General features: G+C 37.7%; 1 protein-coding gene across 1 annotated transcript in view; it reads right to left on the reverse strand.

Moving 5' to 3' along the window:
* Positions 1–16428: 16428 nt before the first annotated feature.
* The window catches only part of LOC126469770 (lysophospholipid acyltransferase 5), a 175780-nt gene continuing 169040 nt past the window's right edge, over positions 16429–23168 (reverse strand). The window contains exon 11 of the mRNA XM_050096997.1: positions 16429–17729. The gene's annotated coding sequence lies outside the window, so the exon portion shown is untranslated. The remainder of the gene's footprint in view (positions 17730–23168) is intronic.

Here is a 23168-nt window from a genome sequence, read left to right on the forward strand (position 1 = left end):
AAAAACACTAATCAGCTACTGAAGCATCTTTATCTTCTATGGGTTGCAGGGGTTACGACCCCTGGGGAGGTGGGTGGGTGTTCATGCATGGCTGTCTTCACTTACACGTTGTAGCTACGCAAGGCGTCTAAATTTGTTTATATTTAGTTTGCTCCCCACCCAAAACACCCCATTTCCCGCGCTTGTCCCGTTAGTGTCATTAGGCTTCTTGTGGAAAGTGTGTGTGTGTTTGTTTTTGTTTCCGCCATATTTGTGACGTCATGGGTCAAAGCAGATGGGTGGGATCGGACGCTTCCATATTTCCAAATTCTGTTTGTGTTTGAAATTTGAAATTAATTTTACTACCTGCTAAATTCTTTGTATTACTTAGAAGTTGGTTTCCGTGGCTCAGACATAGTGAAGGCTAGATTACATTAATTGTTCATTCCATAGACCCACAAAAGAGGGGATCCTCCTGCATGTGGAACATGTCAAATAAACACATTGCAAAAATGAAATTAGAAAAACTTGAGTTTCATTAATTTTAATGATCCTCAGTCAATAAACAGTAAAATTATGTACATGAATTAAAATTAAACTTCTAATATTTACAGGTTTAATACTTACATCTGCTTTCATTAAATCCATCATTCACACAGTAGCTAGTTACTTGGCTATTACAACCAAGTATTGTAGAAATTAAAATAAATTATTCATTTAAATGATCCTCAGTTAAGAACAGTCAAATTATGTACAAGATTTAAAATTAAACTTCCACTATTTACAGACTTAAGACTTACATCTGCTTTCCATACATCCCTCATCCACACAGTAGGTAGTTACTTGGCTGTTAGAACCAAGTATTGTCAAAAATTGAAGTATAATAAATTTTCATTAAAATAGTCTACTGCACTTGTCGAGAAATTCATGGATGGAATAGGAGTTGGCCACCAAAAATTCTTTTAAATTGTGTTTAAATTGTGCCTTGTCTGAAACTAAACTCTTAATGGTTGCTGGTAACTTACTGAAAATATGCTTTGGTGAATATTGGACTCCTTTCTAGGTAAGAGTAAGTGATTTTAAATCTTTATGTATATTGTTCTTATTGTTATAACGTCAAGTTGAACACATATATTTCAGAACGACACAACACATATAAGTCACTGAGCAAGTTGACAAAGCAATAATTGTGAACACGGTAACATTCGCATGAGCACTGAGTCCAAGTCTAGCGGCCGCTGGCTGGCTGGCCGCTTAGGTGGCGCGGCTGCTGCATGACTGGCAGACAGCGCCGCATGTAGAGGACGCGCGTAATTGCGCGGCGGCATTTTGATCGGCGAGTCACAACACTTATTCTTAGTTTTGATACTGTGTACTAAGCAGTTAGTTGGAAAAAGAGATGTATCATTTACAACAAACTTCATTAAGAAATAAATATACTGAGAAGCTGTGGTTAGTATGCCCAATTCTTTGAATAGGTTTCAGCATGATGTTCTTGGATTTACACTACACATCACTCTTATTATACGCTTCTGTACTCTAAAAATTTTTTCTCCGTTTGTGGAGTTACCCCAAAATATGATACCATATGACATAATGGAGTGAAAATAAGCAAAATATGCCAGTTCTTTTTATATCTCCTATGTCTGACAACATTCGCATTGCAAACACAGACTTGGTTCGGCGCTTTAACAGTTCGTTAGTATGACGCTAACAACTTCTCCTGTTTCCATGTCATCATATTTCACGCACACACCGGAAGGAAATCTCTAGGAAGTTCTGAACTGCATATAGTCATAGTGGGTCTTTTCCAAGTTTAATGACAGTGAATTGGCTATGAACCACTTATTAATGTCAGTAAAAATTTGATTTGCTGCCCTTTAAAGCACCCCCAACTCTCTTGTGGTTCCCTTTTTAGGTACTCCACGTCGACGTCTGCTCGTAGGTACGTATCGTCGCTAGGTTTTCCGGCTTTACTTCCCAATGTGACAGCGACGACTCTCCGATGAGGTGCGATCCTTGTGTTTTGCTATAACTGCAAGTCTTGTAAATATCGCTTTTATTTAGTAATTTGCCCGGCTAAAACTCTCCCCTTTTATGATTAAGACAGCCTGACCACCTTTCGGAGGGAGTGGGGACGTCAAAGAGTCACAAAAGTTCATATTAAGCAGTCTGTAAAAACACTTAAACGTTCACTTCAGTTAGCGTGTTAGTTAATGCCTACGCTTTCCGCTAGATGGTGCTGACTTACTGTTGAATAGCTTTGGTTCCGTAAAACTTTCACTCATTAGAACTAGGTAAATGAAATAAGTACAACACTCTTGTGTTTCACTTTCCCTCTATATTCAAGGACTAAGATGGCGTTGGATCATAGTCTATTTGAAAGTTTCCTAGCCTGGATGAAACTAAATAGTGTGCAAATGCCGATATGCACGCGCTCTACGTCCAGATTCGCAACTAATGGCACACGACACTTTCAAAAGTCCACACGTTAATATCTGAATACCGGTACCTCTGAATTCACTCGTATCAGCAGATAATTTGAGTTCCAATCTAGCACTAAAGTCCTAAAATCCGCTTAATACTCCATTGCTACCAACAGTCAGAGATCGTACACATCACTTTTAATCTCCGTAATATTCTAACAGATTATCGTGAATCTTAACACGATAAAGTCCAATCTAATTATTGTCTCGCTGACTGACACGGGTTCCCCGCCCTTTAACGAAACAATCAAGGAAAAAGACGGCAATAATGACGATAAGGCCTTTTTATAGGTTTTTCATCACAAGAGCTTAACGTTACTGCCGTCTCCATGACGGAGCTTCCGTGGCTTTGCTGTACTTAGACATTAAACTACTTGCTGATATACTATAATTTTGATCTGCAATTACCGAACTCTGATTCTACACTATCTTCCTCTCTAAAAATTCTATTCTTAATTTTAAATTATTCTTTCTATAGCTTTAACACTGTAAACTGAACCGAGTAGTTACACCTTTCTAAATTTATACTTGATTTACTATTTATTTCAATGTTTGTATCATATGCATATAAGACAAAATTGGCATCTGGTAATGTAACAGATGACAGGTCATTAATATACACAAGAAAAAGTAGTGTAGCTAGTATGGAATCTTGGGGAACACCACATGTAATTTCTTCCCAGTCTTGTTGCCTACTGCTGAAGTGTTACGTAATGACACCCTTTGTTTTCTATTAGTAAGATATGACTGAAACCACTTTGCAGCACTATCAGTGATACCATAATATTTTAATTTACTTAAAAGAATGCTGTGATTTACACAGTCAAAAGCCTTTTACAGGTCACAGAATACACCAGTTGCCTCTAATTTGTTGTCTAATGAATTAAGGACATTTTCACTTCTCAATATTAGAACCTTTAAGAAACCCAAACTGAGACTTTGACAGTATGATATTTTCACTAAGGTGTTTAAGTAGACGCTCGAACATAATGTTTTCAAAGATTTTTGAAAAAGTTGGCAAAAGTGAGATCAGTCAGTAACTTGACAGCATTTCTTTGTCTCCTTTCTTGTGGAGAGGTATAACTTCAGCATATTTGAGCCAGTCCGGGAATGTTCCTGTGATTGATTACACAAATAACTTAAGATATGATTAAGTTCACATGAACGCTCTTTTATTAACTTTGTTGATATGTTATCTTAACCATTAGAATGCTTTGATTTCAAGGACTTTATGATGGATCCTGTTTCTTTGGGTGAAGTAAGAATCAATTCCATTTTACTGAGGCTGCTTGTGTGCACTGGTCTCAGATATTCCATTGCATTATTTACTGAACCTGACAACCCCACGCTATCAGTAACAGAGACAAAATACTTGTTTAAATGGTTTGCAACACATGTGTTTGTTACCAGGGTTTCATTTATTTTTAGAGCTATTTTTTCCTCCTCATTTCTGGTCCTACCTGTCTCTGACTTAACTATAACCCATACTGTTTTTATTTTATTGCTGGGTGTATTTATCCTTTTCTCATAATGCAGGTGTTTAGATTTCTGGATAACCTTCTTCAATATTTTGCAGCAATTTTTGTAATGAGCTACAATGCCAGTATCAAAGGTGTTCCTACATATCAGATAGTGTTTCCTTTTTGTCTGACATGATATTTTTATCCCTTGTGTGGTCCATGGTTTCTTATTAGACGTCTGCTTAATTTGAGTTACCTTCAGGGGAAAACAATTTTCAAATAAGGTGCTAACTTTATTAATGAATGTTTTGTATTTTCCATTTGTATCTTGGATGCTGTTAACATGCTAGAGTAAGTTATATCTCCTTCTAGTATTATATTTATGAATATTGATGTTTTCAAGCTATGATTGATTGTTGACAACAAACTTTATAAGGGATTAAATATACTGTGGGGCTATTGCCAATTTGCAAACTGTTTATAGGGCTACCTGCCAGATTTCCTAAATTTCACATCACATATTATCTTGGCTACATGCTCTGTGCAATGCACTTTATTCCTCAATCAGTTACCTCAGAGTATGACGTCATAAGAAATTAACGAATGGAAATAAGAAAAATAAGTTAACTTTGACATTTTCATCTCCAAAATCTAATATCCATAAAGTAAAATTTACAGAGCTCAGATGTTTAAGATGATCAGTAAGATGAGACTTCCAGTTCAGGTTCTTATTAATATACAGGGTGTCCCAGCTATCTTGTCCACCCAAAATATCTCTGGAACAATAACAGCTATTGGAAAACGACTTTCACCGGTATCAATGTAGGGATAGGGCCAATGAATGTACATATTTGGAAACATTCTAAAACGAAAGCATATGTGTTTTTTTAACACAAACTTATGTTTTTTTAAATGGACCTCCTATATTTTTTCTGCAGCAATCCATAGCATGACAAAGCGCATACACAATGGCGTTGATTGCATCGCAATATTCCCATTACATCTCGAGATATTAAGTCGCGAAGTTGACGCCTGAAACACCCGACATGCGCTGCTAGAGCGCGTCCTGAGGCTCAGGCGTGAACCCCATGCTGCCCGTAATCACAATGTGATTGACATGTGTAATCACACCTCCATACTTATCAAGAGGTCCGAAACGAATAGTATGGTCTGCTGCCATCAACTCTCATAAGCACATAATGGTTTCCCTCTTGCACGTTTTACGTATCTACTTACACAATATGAACCAGTACCGATTGGTGTACACCCGTCAGGTAGTCTTATTTATCCTGCACACCCAAAATAAGGTTTATCTAATGCGTTATATGACCCATTGTGCCTGTTGCGCAGGGCCTGGATCTACCTAGTCAAGTGTCCAATGTAGTTCCCACTACTGCCACAGTTACCACTTCGCCTTGTTTATGATTTGCGACCCATGCAAACTCCTGTACTCCACCACCCTCCGAGCATCCCATTTGTTGTTGCTTTGGCGTGCAGTACACCGCTTGCCAGTGTAGTCGTGCAGCAGAGTAATCTAGTGACGGGACGGAGGTAGTACACATTGTGAATAAACGTTGTGTTGTGGAAATTATACTGTACAGTATAAAGTACACACATAAAGATATGGTAGAAATGCTGCTGATCTATGGAGAATGTACGTTGACGAGAAATATGTTATGAGATTGCTTGTTTGCTGATAGTACTGTTAGCGAACATTATGATTATTAAGTTAATATGTCTGTTTTCTACCCTACTCTACATACCTGTACTGTACCCTGTTGTAGGTGGACGAAATGCTGTTCAGGCAGAACGACTGTACAGAAGACGATTCCCTGACAAGCCATCGCCTTCGCGCCGGATGTTTGGTCGTCTCACATCTCGTCTACGTGAAACGGGAAGCTTAAGTCCAAGACCTCGACATCGTCCTAGAACACGCACAGATGAACGTGCTGAAGTTGCTGTGCTCGCTACCATAGCTGTGAATCCTCAAATCAGCACACGTCAAATTGAACGTGAAGTTGGTGTGTCGAAATCAAGTGCACAGCGTATTCTTAAACGTCATAAATTTCATTATTGGTCCGCAGACAATCCAAAATGGCTCCGTCAGGTAGAGCATCAACGTCCATGGAAAGTTAATGTTTGGTGTGGGATTATTGGAGATACCATTATCGGACCTTTATTTATAAATGGCATCCAAAATGGCAGACAATACTCCAGATTTATACGACATAATCTTCCTGTTCTCTTGGACACTGTACCTCTGAACCGGAGAATGGTCATGTGGTATCAGCATGACGGATGCCCTGCACATAGCGCCTTACGAGCACGACGACTTCTGAACCGTAAGTTCCCTGGTAGGTGGATTGGACATGGTGGCCCAGTTAGGTGGCCTGCCCGATCTCCGGACCTTACACCGCTGGATTATTTTCTTTGGGGAGCAGTGAAGGATGCTGTTTACCAACATGAACCAACAACACCAGAGGACATGAAGCAACACATTATTGATACTTGTACAGCCATCAAAGAGGAAACAGTAGCACAAAGTAGGGCATCCTTCATCCGCAGAGTGACCCTATGTATGCAAGCCAATGGGCATCACTTTGAGCATAATATGTGAATGCTATGTTTAGTATGTAGTGCTGGTATCACAGTAGAAGTTTCTACAAAGGGCCATTTTACCCAGTGATGTTAAGAAACATTTGTTTGCAACAATTTGTCATTTAACGCATTAGATAAAGATAACATTGATAATTATGTGATAATAAAACTAATTGGTTAAACATGTTTACATTCATCTTCTATGTCCTACCTGAACTTCCCAAATCAAAACGTTTTTACCTAAACAACGCTAAAACTTTTAGTCCACTTGCTCGTTTCGCTAAAACCATCAACATGAATTTTACTATTACGAGTGAATGATTAACTGTCACTTGCGCTAGATCTACAGTAAAGTAAAGTTTTAACGTTGAACGGCATTACCTTTTTGGTAACGGATTAACGATAAGCGAAGTTAACTTTGTGACTAACGTTGCAGTACACAGATATGTTACAGAACCGCATCACCCCTAGCCTATGGGATAAAGACCTGCTGGAATGTACGACGTTAATGCAGGATGGCAGCAGACTGTATTATTCGTTTCGGGCCTCTTGATAAGTATAGAAGTGTGATTACGCACGTCAATCACATCGCGATTACGGGCAGCATGGGGTTCACGCCTGAGCCTCAGGACGTGCGCTAGCAGCGCATGTCGGGTGTTTCAAACGTCAACTTCGCGTCTTAATATCTCGGGATGTAATGGGAATATTGCGATGGAATCAACGCCATTGTGTATGTGCTTTGTCATGCTATGGATTGCTGAAGAAAAAATATAGGAGGTCCATTAAAAAAAACATAAGTTTGTGATAAAAAACATATATGCTTTCGTTTTAGAATGTTTCCAAATATGTACATTCATGGGCCCCAGCCCTACATTGATACCAGTGAAAGTCGTTTTCCAATAGCTGTTATTGTTCCAGAGATATTTTGGGTGGACAAGATAGCTGGGTCACCCTGTAGGTACCTAAGAATTCAGAATATTCTGTTTCATTTATTGATTTGCCCTCATTCATTATTTCTAATTCAGAAAAATTAGATGATTTACTCAAGAGAAACAGCTTCACACATTGAGCATGCCAGTAACACATTGGTCCACCTCTGGCCCTTATGCAAGTTGTTATTAGGCTTGGCACTGATTGTCAGAATTATTAAATGTCCTCCTGAGGGATATTGTGGCAAATTATCTCCAACTGGCACATTAAATTGTCAAAATCCTGAGATGTTTGGATGGCTCTGCCCATAATACTCTAAATGTTCTCTCAGTTGGAGAGAGATCCAGCAACCTTCTTGCTGGCCAATGTATGGTTTGGCAAATATGAGGACAGGCAGTAGAAACTCTTGCTGTGTGCGAGCAGGCATTACCTTGCTTGGCTTGCCATGAAAGGCAACAAGAGTCATAGAATATCGTCGACATGCCGCTGTGCTGTAAAGGTGACGTGGATGACACCCAAAGAGGTTCTGTTATGAAATGAAAGGCACCCCAGACCATCATTCCAAGTTGTTGGGCTATATGGTGGGCAACAGTCAAGCTCGTATCCTACTGCTGTCCAGGCCATCTCCAGACAGTCTTTGGCCTGGAATATCATGGACTGGAGCAGAATTGTCTTTAGTGATGAGTTCAGCTTCGAATTGAGTCCCAATGAACAGTGAAGATGTGCGTGGGGATGCCCCGATCAGCGGTGGGATACCAGCCTGACTGTCACCAGTAGTACAGCCCGACAACCACAAGTGATGGACTGGGATGCCACTTCTTTCTATAGCGGGACACCTTTGGTTGTCATCTTGTGACAACCTTACATCACCCTAGTATGTCAACAATATGCCGTGCTCCATTTTGTTGCTGTTCATGGCAAGGCAAACGGGGCTTATATTCCAGCAAGATAATGCTCGCCCGCACATGGGGAAAGTTTCTACTACTTGTCTTTATGCTTGCCAAACCCTAACTTGGCCATCAAGGTTCCTGGATCTCTCCCCAGTTGAGAACATTTGGAGCATTATGGACAGGCGGACATCCAACAACTCTGTCAATGCTGAGCTGAATAAATGCTTGCATAAAGTCCAGAGCTGGACGATGCATAAGGAACTTGCTCAATTTGTGAAGCTCTTTCTCTTGAATAAATCATCCAATTTTTCTGAAATTGTAATCAATTGTTTGTCTACACATGTACATCACATCTTATGATTTCTGTCCCATCCAGACAATTCCTTTGTGATGAGTCATTTTTTGGAAGATTATTAAACTGCAGGTCCCTCCTAAGAGCGACAGGCACCTTTTCGCTGGTGTTTTGGCAGATATTTGCAATTTTCTTTCCGCAATAGGTAGTTGAATTCACACACAACCACAAAAAAAAAAAAGAAAAAAAAAACTCATCACATCTTTCATGCAATCCCCAGTGTTGACAGAAAGAGTCATTTCATTTCCACATATAAAAAATTATTTTTAAAGCAGAATTTTACATGCCCATTCGATGAAGTGGTCCCAAATTTGTCTAGTGCAGTATATGTTTTAACAGAGACATTAAAACACGTAGGAAAACGAGTACTCCAGAAGCGACAGCACCACGCTGGCCCGCAGTGACTGTTACCACCAGGCAGCAGCACTGCTCAGTTGCTGCTGAAGTGCTGGTTATTCTTCATGTGTAAATGGCCCTGTTAATACATACCAATGACATGAATATTGCATTAGACTAATCTGAGACCATTCTATTGAATGGACATGTAAAATTCCACTTTAAAAATAATTTTATTCACAACAGGAACAAACCAATGCTTTCCGTCCACACTGCGCACTGCATGAAAGACGTGATGAGCAGTACTTGTTTGGAGTCACAACAGCTACACATTTCGAAAACAAAATTACAAATACCTGCCAAACTAAAACAGAAAATGTGCCTCATGACTCTTAGGAGGGTCATCCTATGTATAACAAGAGTAGTAGCAGAACCAACATTGATACTTGTGGTACACCTGTGGTGATTGTTCCCCATTCTGAAAATGCTGTTTCATTGTGTAGGCTCCCTGTTTTTCTTAATGCAAATATGCATGCTTTTAGTCATATAGGATGAAAATTAGTTACCAGCAAGATCTCTACTCCCATAATATTTTAGCTTTGCTGGGAGAATGCCGTTTACTGCATGACCAATGCTTCCGACATGTGGCAGAAAATACCAATTGGTAGTATTTAATCATTTAAATTTTGTACAAACTGATTTGTGAATTGGGAAATGGCGTGGCATATACTGTGGAAAGATCATTCTGAAATCCATATTGATACAAAGTATCTTTATTACATTTCTTGTAGAGGGGTCTGACAGTAGTATATTTCAGTCTGTACGGAAATATCTCCTTTGATAATGATGTGTTGTATACGGGACTGAATATACTGCATATATTAAAAGAACAGGATTTTACTTTTACTTGAGATATTGTCAGTGCCATAAGAGTTTTCAGTGTTGATGGAGACAGTTAAGTTTTCAATTTTTTTGGTTGAGCACAGAGTAATTGTAATTTGCCTGTATGTATGAGGTAGCATTTCTTGCATATAGTCTGTTGGTGGTGGTGGTTGTTAGTGTTTAACGTCCCGTCGACAACGGGGTCATTAGAGACGGAGCGCAAGCTCGGGTTAGGGAAGGATTGGGAAGGAAATCGGCCGTGCCCTTTCAAAGGAACCATCCCGGCATTTGCCTGAAACGATTTAGGGGAATCACGGAAAACCTAAATCAGGATGGCCGGAGACGGGATTGAACCGTCGTCCTCCCGAATGCGTATAGTCTGTTGCTTTATCCCTGAACTGACCCTGCCAATCTTATGTGCTACTTCGAGGAAATGATATTAAATACATTGGCCAACTGACTGCTATCATTTACTATTTGGGCATTTGGAACACTGTGACATGTCTTCCAGATGGACTTCAGAGTCTCAGATAATTTCGGCCAAATAATAAAAGTCCAGAGTAAAGCACAACTGTGTTCCAAAACTACTAAAAGTATCAGCTATAGTAGAGTTCACAAAAGTTGTACTTAATCCACTAATCTAAGACGACTGTGTAACAGGCAGTTTTTGAATCTACCTAATGATTTTTAGTGATTATTATAAAATTGTACTAAATGAGCTATAATCATAAGGATTGAGCGGGGAGGTTAATGATAGGTTCTGATCTTATCTGGAAAACAGTGGATGAAGATTACTAGTGAAACTTTGTTGTAATATATATCAGACTGAAAATATATCAATCTGCAAGTTCTTCTGGGTAGATTCTGAGGGCTAACATTGTTTCTGAAACACAAAAATAACTTTCCAGACATTAGAGGCTATGGGGAACAAAATTATCTTTGCTGATGATAAAAAACACTATAATCATAGATGGAGAAATCAAATGAAACTATCAAGGATGAATTAAATTGGTTAATAATCAATAAACTAACACTGAAGAAAAAGTAACAAAAAGAATGAATTTCAGCTTAAAAAGGGACAATAATATTGTCACATTAAATTTAAATGATAATGAAATAGACAGTATAACAACCACAAACTTCTTTGAGATGAATATTGACAGTATGAAGAGGAATGAATGTACAAATATACTGACAAAGAGAATATCATCAAAATATGGACATAATTTTCAAACTGCAGAGAAGGGACATTAGTAGAAAAACTACAAATAATTGTCTCACTTCAAAGGTCAGTTTAAATACACACACTATGAGAATACCTAGATACTGATCAGGAATGTTAAGAAAAACACTAGTAATTATTAAACTAACTGCTATATCAGCACTCACATAAAAAGCAGAAGACTCAACTTACATTACATGAAACGAGCACATTTAAAATCACAATTGAAGTGTACCTTTCAAATAATACACAGTCAACAATTATTTAGACAACACACACAGCAGGAGTTGGTCATAATGCAACAAATTCATAATAAAACATGTGTAACATTTTATAATGCAGTTCCAGAGTATAAAGCATCTTGATGGAAATTTTCACAACAAAATTATGTGATGGGTGATACCAACTCATCTTAAACCTCTGGGCTCTTTCTCTCACTCATTATGGTGGGGTGTTTCACCCAATTTGTAAGACAGATAAATGGGATAGTATCAAAAATGTATTGGAAACAAAGCCATTTCGTTATTATCTTTATTTTATTGTTTTCAAACTGTGAGGCATGGGTAGCATTAATATAACTCAAAATATTAATCATGTGTTTAATAATATTGGAATACTAAAAATTGTACTTTTATGCCGAACATAGCTCTGGCCATGGTGTGATGGTCAGGTTTGATTTTTAAAATTTGCAACAATATAAGAAATGAGTACATTTAAACTTCAATGAGTTTGTAAATGTAACAGATTCAGAGAATAAAGAGAAGCCTCCCTAATTGTGAGATGAGAGAATGAGTGTAATTTGGCAGTAGCTGTAACAACTAAGTGAATGTGATGTTGATTGTTAGATTTACGAATGAAAGCTATATATTGTCATACAAATATTACAACAATGGATATGCATATTTTTTGAGAATGATGTTATAAAATATGCTTTGCTATTAAATACATCTATTCTCAATTCTTTGGTTATGTTCAAGCACACACATTGGTTATTTGACATCATTATCATCATCATCAACTACAACAGCAATAGCTTGAGAAAAGGCAATCGTTTGTTGCAGTTTTCTACGTCATATGTGTGTTTGCATACATTTACGTTTTTTGTTGTGTTATTAATTTTGTTTTGTGTATAGTGTTATTGACTTGTTTATGCTATGATGCTCAATAGCCTGTGAATAGTTATCATGAAATATGCTAATGAAGACATCAATTCTCCTTTATATTATTTTATAAAATCAGTAGGTGTAATTGAAACTAAGATTTAAGACAAATTATGCATGTAATCAAAATAACAACTCTTAAGTGGAAATGGATGTGAATACTGCACTTTACACTGATGTCAGATGTCTTTCAAATTTAGGCTATTGCAGAGCATGTGTTCTTTCTCTTAGATTTGCAAAATCTCGACTTTTTTATTGTAAACAAAGCAGGAAAAGGAACTGAGTTTTATTAAGAATGCTAAGCAACCCAGAAGCACTGCTGAACAACTGTGCGTATCGATCTTCATCATCTGTGGTGATACTCTGGAAAATGTCTTTCAACTCGTCACATTTAAGATATATTGTCTGAACAGTTCATGAATTGAAATTCCAGGGTGTAGTACATGTTTGAGGCAACCTGAATCCTTTAGTTTCTGAGTTGTGTTCTCTTTGAGGACTTGCTAACTGCTTTGATACTTTTAGAACAATGTAACAGTGCCAGATTAAGTTTATAAGTGTAACCACACAAAAATCCATCTCATGGATGTTTCTGTTTGACAAAATTACTCAGGCTCCATCATATGTTTGGCTCACTATTTTTTCAATAACTCCCCACACATCAGGTGCATTGAGTGCAATTTCTGATAAAACCCTGAGGAATTTTGTCACCTGAAACATTGTCGAAACCAATAAACCATAATTGTGGTCACCTTATGTACAAAACCTGAGAGTAATACTCATTTGTGACTTACAACAAATATTACTTGCACTCCAACAAACTCACGACTGTAACTCTTCTTTAATGTGACCATTAATGACATCGGTATTCATTTTGAATAATGCTTGATGCTTTTTTGACAGAGAAGTGCTCTGCAAGTGACCATGAATGAACTGTTCCTGTGTTGGCATAAGTTCTAATAATTAAAGGTAATTCCCTTTGTTGTCGGAATTATCTTCAAAGTGTCCTCCAAATGCAAGCTCTTGCTTTCCCAAGAAGCAAACATCAATAACTATCTTGATTATGAACCTATTTTGTCTGAGTCACATTATGTTTCATGGCTAGAAGTTTGGCTCCTTCAGAAATTGAATTTTCAATTTGCCCATGACCCGACAACTAAAAACTCTCTTGATTCTGGAGGTGCCTTCTTCAGTTTTGGTGTTCCTTGTCTTTTCTGTCAATTTTTTTTTATGCATACTCAGAAAGAAGCTGACGTCAATTCTTTTTTAACCCCGGACCCACCTAACAAAATACATGTGCGGCAATACAATTTATTTGTTAGAGCAACCTGTAAGCCAAAGATACTTTTTATACCCAGAAAATTGAAATTTTCTGTTTTGCTTCCCGTCAAGTGTCTAAATGTGGTGCGAATTGCTTGTCTTTATAAGCGCATTTTGTTTTGTAATTCCAGCTTGAAAATGGTTTGTCATCTAATTCACGAAATAAAGACACAAGTGTTTCCCCTGAACAAGCCATAATATAAACACTTACATTTACTTATGAACTACCAAAACAAATTTTGTTAAACCAGAACTGAACAGTGTGTTAAATTAACCTAGAGCTGAGGCAAGCTTAAATACCATGCCCTTATGAAATACGTGACTGCCTGCCGCCCTGTCAGCTGCCGCATAGGAATGAAAGGCTATTTCTAGAAGCCTCCAGTGAACTGTTAAACTGGATAGCATGCATAACACAGGAAATTCTGATCTGATGGATAACATACAAAACAAACTTACACTGTTTTCAATGGATTGTTATGATCTAACTCTAATAGTAAGTTTCCTTCAAATTTTTGTTTAGGCTTAGCCTCAGAATCATCTGAAGAACTTTGCCACTACTCACCTCTCTTGTAAGGGTCCCGACTGACGAGCCATACTTACATATCAGGTGAACAAGGGCTTTATAAGGTACCTCCTTCATAGCCTCATCTCTTAATATAATCGGACGAACTGCTGACCTATTTAACCACTGACACTTTCATGACAAATAAATTTAATGGATTGCCTTTGATATGTATAAAATTCTCATCTTTGAGACAAAAGGTTACAAATATTCTAATTAGTTTTGTAACATCATACCCATAAGACAAATGGTACTCTGTTTTGGCTACTATTAAATGAAATTAATGGTCACAGTTAAATACAGGGAGATTACTAAGTGTAATTATTTAGTGTATCAGACCATATTTTGCTAAACTCTTTTTGGATATGATTTTGCAATACAATAAAAAAGATTTAAATGAAACTTCCTGGAAGACTAAAACTGTGTGCCGGGTCGAGACTCGAACTCGGGACCTTTGCCTTTCGCCGGCAAGTGCTCTAACAACTGAGCTACCCAAGCACGACTCACGCCCCATCCTCACAGCTTTACTTCTGCCAGTACCTCGACTGCTACCTTCCAAACTTTACAGAAGGAGAGCTTCTGTAAAGTTTGGAAGGTAGGGGACGAGGTACTGGCAGAAGTAAAGCTGTGAGGACGGGGTGTGAGTCGTGCTTGGGTAGCTCAGTTGGTAGAGCACTTGCCCGCGAAAGCCAAAGGTCCCGAGTTCGAGTCTCGGCCTGGCACACAGTTTTAATCTGCAAGGAAGTTTCATATCAGCGCACACTCCGCTGCAGAGTGAAAATCTCATTCTAAAGATTTAAATGACTTATCATCATTCCATTCTCATATATATTTGTTTTACAGATGAGAACTGAACTGCCAATAAAATGTTTGTAATAACAAACAATGGAAGATCCAGTATGCGATAATGACAATATTACGAAAAGGACCGATTGCTATTCACCATATGGTGGAGATGTTTAGTCGCAGACCGGCACAACATAAAGACTGCTAAACAAACAAGCCTTCAGTCTTCTGCAGTAGAAAACACACATTTACACATACACAGCTCACAAACGCACATGACCACTGTCTCTGGCTGGCAAGACGAGGCAGTCTGGCCTTGGCAGTCAGAGACAGTGGTCGTAGTCGTGTGTGTGTGTGGGGGGGGGGGGGGGGGGGCGCGCTCATGGGCGTCCTCCCTCCTCCTGACCCCTACTCCACAAGAAGGCCTTTTGGCTGAAAGCTTATTTATTTAACAGTCTTTTTGTTATGCCTGTCTGCAACTCAACATCTCCACTATATGGTGAGTAGTAATCTATACTTTTAATAATATTGTCAAATGTTTGTAATGTTTTTAGTTGTCCTCTACATTATAAAACTGTTTCTATACAACTGCAATTGAAGTGATTAAAGCAAATCTTAAAAAGAAACCTCGTAATACATCTTTTATAGTAAAATATGCTTACATCTTTTAATTTTCAATTTTTTTGTGATCTGTTGTTCTCAAAATATTCAGATGTTAATTTTGTAACAAATCAAGGCAGAAAACATATAGTTTGTCCTACATTTGGGAATTGCCATCTTAAATGGTTGTTGTATAGAAGTGTAGTACAACACACACGTGAATTTCATGCATGCAAACAAAATTTCAGTTTCATCAAATAACAGGAAATGGTGGAAATATTGAGTAAAAACTTTGAACTACGAAGACATTATTACACATATGTGCAATTAATAAATGGTTTAAGAAACAAAAAGGGGTTGAAATTACTGTCTACTGAGTAAAAAGGGTGTGTGTGTGTGTGGGGGGGGGGGGGGGAGGGGGGGGGGAGGCTGTTGTACATGTTGTATAATTCTTATCAAACTAATGAAAATATGTAATTTATGACTCTGACATGTATATGTACTCTTTTTTTCCAGCAATATAATATTAATGCAGCATTCATGTAAAACATGTACATATGCCTACATAGTCAACATATTTAATGCAGTATTAAGTCTGATACAGCCAAAATATTTGCGAAATGCAAGAAGATTCACTTCATGTGGAATCTTTAAATATCTCAAATAACAGGTATGCATAAACTACATATTCAGTTTAATCAGTATCAGAAATATAATTTTGTCCCAAGAAATATATTAAGGGACTGTCTTTAATATCAGAACCTAAGTAGAAGTATCAATAATAATAATAACAATAATAATAATAATAATAATAACAATAACAACAACAATATTATTATTAATAATCATCATCATCACAATAATATAATAATGGGTTTTAAGCCCACAATTTAAGTATTCAGGAGAATTTAGAAGGGGGGAAAAAAAGGACAATTACTCATTAAATTGTGAGTACATGCTTTTGTAGTTTACTAAGGAAACAAAGCAGTACAAATACAGAAAACATATTCATTCAGAAAATAACTACTTCCACACATATTTGTAATTTACAAACAATATATCATCTCTTCATGATTTGAAGTTACACAATCCTTTCAGTGCTTAACACAGTGATGTGCGTTTCTATTGATTCACAAGCATATTTTCACTCAGTGTACAGAAATTTCAGAATCTGAGTAAAAGAAATGTAAAGATGCAGCAAAAGTAGTCAGGTCATTATCGTGCAGGCAGCACCATGTAAAGTGGACTGTTGACTCTAATATATCACAAGCAGTAAGCTCAATATTTTTCACACTTCCAGTAAATCTTGGGAGCACAACTGATAATTACTACATGAAAATTTATGACAACAGAGCCATATTCTCACACATTTGTGTATTGTTCTTCGCAAGGTTAATTTGTTATGAAGCAACTGTTTATCGTATCCAAGAAAAGGGCACAAAAATTGAGTACACAACTACACTGACACTGATTCCACACATCTGACACTGAGCATTAAAAATATGCGTCACCAACCAAGTTAAATGAGAATGAAAACTATATTAATGTTTTATGTCTTGATTTGTAAGTACGACTTCTCCTTTATATTTGAGGTAATTTGTCACGAAAAATAACAAGATAAAACACAAGATGTGATACATTAGTAGTAGCAGTACAACAGCAACAATAAAAATTACAACAAATCATAAACCTTTTATACTTTGATGAATAGCCACAATGTAATACTGTTATGTAGCTGCTTAAATCACATGAGATGAGAGAGAGAGACAGAGAGAGAGAGAGAGCGAGAGAGAGACAGAGAGAGAGATGGGTACAATTTTAGGAGAAAAGAAATGTTAAAGCTTATATTCCCCCTTAATTAGCACCTTGTCAGAAAAAAAAGTTGGATTTCCGTAGACCCCAGACACAACAATAAAAATAATGATATTAATAGTAACACTAGCAGCCACAATAAAGATAAATTTAAAAAGTTTGTTTTAGCTGTCTGCACAAAGTCTTTGAATTATCTTTCTTCGTTCCATTTCTCTTCTCCGAACCATCAATAACAACGACTAGGCATCTTTCTTCATTCCTTCACCTTATACATTAATGAGCACACTTTAAGGCCATCATGTTTATCCGCATAAACACAATATTACACCACATTTTAGTGGTTACTGAACCCATTACCTGAAACACATATGAATGTAAACAGTATGGCAACCTTAAATAAAAAATGAAACTGCTCCTTAGTCATCTATTAATAGAACAGTCATACAAAGAAGGTATCTATGGTAAAACTAGAACAAACTGCGAAAATCCAGTGGTACTGGTTTAGGGGCATCAGGGAAAATCTAAATCAGTGATGTATGGATATTTCAACCATGCTTCACCTGGGCACAAGTTCAGCAGCTTAAACATTGTTTTACATTACTGGACAGGAGAAGAGGAGGCAACTGCCAAGGACTGATGCTCACCAAATGTATGAACTCGACTACAATGTTACTGGACTGATTATCAGTGAAATACAGATATGATAGCTGAATTAAATAATGATGAGAGCACAGACGGGGGAACTGAAAATGCTGGATGGTTGGAGAAGACTGCCCAGTTTAATGCACATGGATACTTTAATTTATAAAGTGCTGAAATGTACACTTTAAAGGTTGTTGTAAGTGTAAAATGGAACACAAATTTTACAGTAAAGGTTATGACTGCTGTCCAGACGGCACTAGAACATTTTGCCTAATTAAAAATGCAGGCTCTCCTCAGATCTCTCACCAATATTACTATTATGTTGTCTTATCCTGCCCCACTTAACTATCTCAATGCAAGTCAAGTGGAGTGGGAGGAAAAAGGAGCACAACTGTTTAGCTTTTTCTTACACACCTCTTAAGTTAGGTTTCTGACTCTAAAGTTCCACAATTTCAAAATTCATACAGAAAAGATGTAATGATCATCAAAAAGGTTACATACTTTTAGGAACTGGGCATAATGTTCGATGCTGCATCGTACATGCATAATTGAGTACATTCTAGTCACATTGTCTTGGTAATAAAATTCCAAGGACAGACATTTCATTCAGGACAGTTTGAATGGATGCTAAAAATTTTGAGTGAGAATCACAAAGAAGGAGTAAATACAATGAGGTAATACAAACATTTGTTTAGCGTTATGAGAAGCTGATATTACAGTGGTGATAACTGTGACGTATTCAAGCCTGATACACATTTTGCAGCCTACAATACCAATAGGTCTCGATAATTGAGTGGCTCACGGGAACACAGTGGTAAAGTCCACTGCTACGTGTTTTGTGTTGTAAGGCAATCAGCACTACCTATGAGCAGCAGAATTTAATATACCAGGAAAAAGTTCTAATGCCAGTGGCTGCCTGCCGTGGGAACATGACGCTAAGCAACAGGTAAAACTGCTGGTGCTAAGAGGGACATGTGTACGTCTTCTCGATTATAGCCACATTTGATGAGATACAACGAAACGAAGATGTTCTTAGCGATCCTGATATCTCCAACGAGGATCCTGAGTACATTCCCCATGACTCAGATGACTCATAGGTACACTATGTGATCGAAAGTATCCAGACATCCCCCAAAACATACATTTTTCATATTAGGTGCATTGTGCTGCCACTTACTGCCAGCTACTCCATTTCAGCGATCTCAGTAGTCATTAGACATCTTGAGAGAGCAGAATGAGGCACTACGCGGAACTCAAGGACTTTGAATGTGGTCAGGTGATTGGGTGTCACTTGTGTCATATGTCTGTACGCGAAGATTTCGACACTCCTAAACATCCCTAGGACCACTGTTTCCAATGTGATAGTGAAGTGGAAACGTGAAGGGACACGTACAGTACAAAAGCGTACAGGCCGACCTCGTCTGTTGATTGACAGAGACTGCTGAGAGTTGAAGAGGGTCGTAATGTGTAATAGGCAGACATCTATCCAGACCATCACACAGGAATTCCAAACCACATCAGGATCCACTGCAAGTACTATGACAGTTAGGTTGGAGGTGAGAAAACTTGGAATTCGTGGTTGAGTGGCTGCTCATAAGCCACATATCAGGTCGGTAAATGCCAAACGAAGCCTTGCTTGGTGTAAGAAGCATAAACATTGGACGACTGAGCAGTGGAAAAATGTTGGGGGGAGTGACGAATCACGGTACACAATGTGGCAATCCGATGGCAGGGTGTGGGTATGGCAAATGACTGGTGAATGTCATCTGCCAGCGTGTGTAGTGCTACCAGTAAAATTTCCAGGCGATGGTGTTATAGTGTGGTTGTGTTTTTCATGGAGGGGGCTTGCACCCCTTGTTGTTTTGCGTGGCACTATCACAGCACAAGCCTACATTGATGTTTTAAGCACCTTCTTGCTTCCCACTATTGATGAGAAATTCAGGGATGGTGACTGCATCTTTCAACATGATCGAGCACATGTTCATAATGCACAGCCTGTGGCGGAGTGGTTACACGACAACAACATCCCTGTAATGGACTGGCCTGCACAGAGTCCTGAGCTGAATCCTACAGAACACCTTTGGGATGTTTGGAATGCCGACTTCATGCCAGGTCTCACTGACTGACATCGATACCTCTCCTCTGTGCAGCACTCCATGAAGAATGGACAGCCATTCCCCAAGAAACCTTCCAGCACCTGATTGAACGTGTGCCTGCGAGAGTGGAAGCTGTCATCAAGACTAAGGTTGGGCCAACACCACATTGAATTCGAACATTACCGATGGAGGACACCACGAACTTGTTAGTCATTTTCAGCCAGGTGTCCACATACTTTTGACCACATAGTGTATGTAATTTGCAAAACCGTTGAACAAAATAGCAAGTGCATGTACATACCATTGTGTTCCTGAAATGCATGAAATATACAGTTATTGTTAAATGGGTGCTGTGGAAGGCTTGATGGATTGTGTATATGCATATTTTATCATTAATATTTGTACCAGTGATAACAGTAACAACAATGATGGAGATCGAACTGACCTTAACATTGAGCAGTCTGTCACTGTCTCAGACGCCTCTCATGAGAGGGCAGAACAGGTGAATATCTTCTCCAAAGACTGAGATGCACCTTACAATGGGAGTTTAAGCGGAAGAGTCACAATACAGGTGAAGAATATGTATCTTATTGTGGAAAAACTGTAGATAAAAAGGATGTAAGACCTGACTGCCACTGTCCTCTTATATTTTTGGAGAAAGTAGGAGGAATTTCTTTCAAATAAGACACTTGAAAGAAGCTTTTGTCTCCAGAAAGAAGACTGTTGTTGACCTGGCTATCAACTTAAGGATTGTATGTATGTGGAAGGTGACTTCTGAATAATAATAATCTTTATTTATCAGTGACACATTTGGTCATGACATCTCGTGCAAAGAAAGTTTCATGAAATGTGGGAGGCAAAGCCCAGTTCTTATTCTTTGATTAAAATACTACAGACCCAGATTCACTGAAGAGAAGAAAGCTGTCACTAAAACCAACACATTTGGACAATGGATACATCAGTGATGTGAGTCATGAGAGATTAAGTACTTTCCAGTAACGAGCTATACAGTTACGTCTTGTAGTAACTCCGTGTAAATATTATCATAGAAAAGTTTGTCTAAAATAAGATTCTCTAAAATTCATTATATCTCGCATAACTATTTAAATTTTATATAATTATGATAATTTTGAAGCTTTAACATGAAATTCCATAAACTTTTTTTTTACTAAGGTTTACTAAATTATTTTATTACTAGTTGTTGGCACTTGGGAATTAGTTGTGTAATGGAGTCGTCACACATTGTGATGCTGTATAAAGGAGACAGGGATTCCCATTTAGTTCACAAAGCATCTCTGTAATACTTGGGTGCTGACTGAATGTACCGGTAACAAATGTAGCAGCACACTTCTGAATGGCTTCGATGCCTTGCTTTAATTCAACCTGGTGGAGATCTCAAACACTTTAGCAGTACACAATGTGAAGGACAATCAAACAATTTAAAATGAAAGATGGTAAAATAGTCATTTTAAACTGAGTGGAAGTCCAAATCCACAATAGCAGTACTCAAGAATGGGTTCCACTAGTGTTCTACTCGTCATATCCTTTATGGATGAGCTACACTTTTCCAAAATTCTCCCAGTAAAATGAAGTTTTGAATTTGCCTTCCCTACTACCAACCAGATGTGCTTATTCCATTTCATATGTTACGTCTAGATATTTAATTGATGTGACTGTGTCGAGCAGCACACTACTACTTGTGTGGATTCTGTGCTCTATAATAAGTGTTGGAAATGGCAGATTTATAGCATACTGCTGTCCTGACCAAGGCTCTACAGGATGTACTTTACCACTTTTTCCCACCAATCTGTAGTTGCTTTTTCTAACATGTGACTGCATTTTGTTGGCATCTGTGCTGACTGCTTTTTAGAGTTGTCTGTTAATATGAAATCCATTGTGATAATAGAAAAGCAAAACTTTTGAGTTTGAGTTAAAATTGGAACTTATTTCTATAGTGAACACAATTTCTGCAAATGATCCTAAGTGTTATAGTTTCAAGAAAGTGTTTTATATCTTGCAGTCTAAGAATTTTAAATTTTATATTTCAGCAATTATTTGATCATCAATGAAAGACATTTCTATCAAACAGTTTGGTTAAATAATAACATTACCAAGCACTACAGCCAGTTTCAAGTTTTAACTCATTTTTAAGCTCACAAATGAATGTGGACAAATCCCCCTACTAAGTATATACAAAAACTGGACGACTTTGATATAAAATGAACCATGTTTCAGTTTAACATTTCTGAGCTATACTAATACGTGATCTCTTAAAACACACACAATATTTTATTAAATAGAACCAAGTGATACCTGGGCTGTGCTGGCACCTATGGATGCTTGAACCAACTACCAAGTAAAATGTTAATCATCCTATTTTCTTTAGACAGAACCAAATAATGTTTGGTGGTTGGATCTGGTTACACAAAACTTTGTTTGTTGATAAATGTGTGTGAAAATAATAAAACAAGTGCATACACCTCACAACAAAATGCAATCTGAGTATGTAACTGACAAGAGAGGGACTCACAGGAAAGGTGTATCTTGTTTTTCTACAGACGAAATTCAGAAAGTAAAAGATCAGATTAATAAGTTTCCACTGCTGTTGAAGAGAGAATAGCGATACAGAACACCTGTCCACAGAACTAACAGAATAAAAAAGGATATTTGCAATAAATGTGACAGTTTTCATGCAAAGAGACAGAGCAGTAGCAACATTGTTGATAGGAAAGAAACTGAGAGTGTTTTAAATTTGCACCAGTTACAGGCAAAAGAAGAAAGAGAAGCAATGAATGATGACACTTAAACTGCAAAAGAAAGTAAACATGTGGAAACTATATGTTATGACATGCACAAAACATTGCTCCTACCAAGAATCCCAACAAACATTATTTTTTACAAGAGGCAAATAAGGGCAAATAAGGGTATCCATTCTGGAAAAGAAAACAAAAGTTTATTTCATGCTGGGTTAGAAGGCACTTCACATGAGGTGCTCCGGAAGTGGATTCCTGCTTGCAAACACATATCCTTACTCATGTTGGAAGGAAGGTGACATTTA

Source organism: Schistocerca serialis, chromosome 3 (assembly GCF_023864345.2).
Source record: "Schistocerca serialis cubense isolate TAMUIC-IGC-003099 chromosome 3, iqSchSeri2.2, whole genome shotgun sequence".
Lineage (NCBI taxonomy): Eukaryota > Metazoa > Arthropoda > Insecta > Orthoptera > Acrididae > Schistocerca > Schistocerca serialis.